Here is an 881-nt window from a genome sequence, read left to right on the forward strand (position 1 = left end):
TCTGAAACTTCAAATGTAGGAAACATGCAAACTTGCTCTCTGAATGCATTCCTGGAAATGAAAAAGCAGACGGCTTAGCCAAAGAAGGAGTCAAAATGACCCAGATTGAAGATGGCATGTATCTCTCAGAGTCAAAAACACTAATAAAAACTGCTTTAAGAAACAGATGGAAAAGGTCCCACCCTAAGCACAACAGACATGACCCCTACTACATACTAAATAGAGCGGACCAGGTCACAATCTGTTAGACTCCGTTGTGGCCACAACAGACTCAAACACCATAAATATGCACACCAAATTAAAAGTGGGAGAAACAGCTACCTGTAAATGTGGACATGACCAAGAGGATGCCAACCATATCCTTCAGCACTGCCCGCGCTACGCCACCCTTCGTGGCAGAATGTGGCTCCCCTTGAGAGAAAACTCTATGGCAGTCTTTCAGAGTTGAAGCGAACTACACAGTTTGTACGCGACATCGGACTGACTGTCTAGCTGCTATCATCGAGAACGAGGAAGAAGAAGAAGAAGCTCTCTAATTTGTGTATAGCATATCGAAATGTGCCTTTAATTGGCTGATCGGACATAATGAGTCAGCTAGGTTTAAAGAGTTAACCAAAAGAAGAACTGTGTCAACTCTTGTTGTTGCCAAAATTAACGAGAAAATGGCGGCTAAAGTTTGGTAACTTATGTAGCTTGAGAGTCAATGAAAATTGAAAATTAATTTCATATTGATTTTGTGTCTTTAATCAACGTACTAGTTCTGTGGGTTATTGAGCTTTTTTGTCAACGTACTAGTTCTGTGAACATTTTGTCAACGTACTAGTTCTGTGAACATTTTGTCAACGTACTAGTTCTGTGAACATTTTGTCAACGTACTAGTT

Source organism: Aplysia californica, unplaced genomic scaffold, assembly GCF_000002075.1.
Source record: "Aplysia californica isolate F4 #8 unplaced genomic scaffold, AplCal3.0 scaffold01157, whole genome shotgun sequence".
In the NCBI taxonomy this organism is placed as follows: Eukaryota; Metazoa; Mollusca; class Gastropoda; order Aplysiida; family Aplysiidae; genus Aplysia; species Aplysia californica.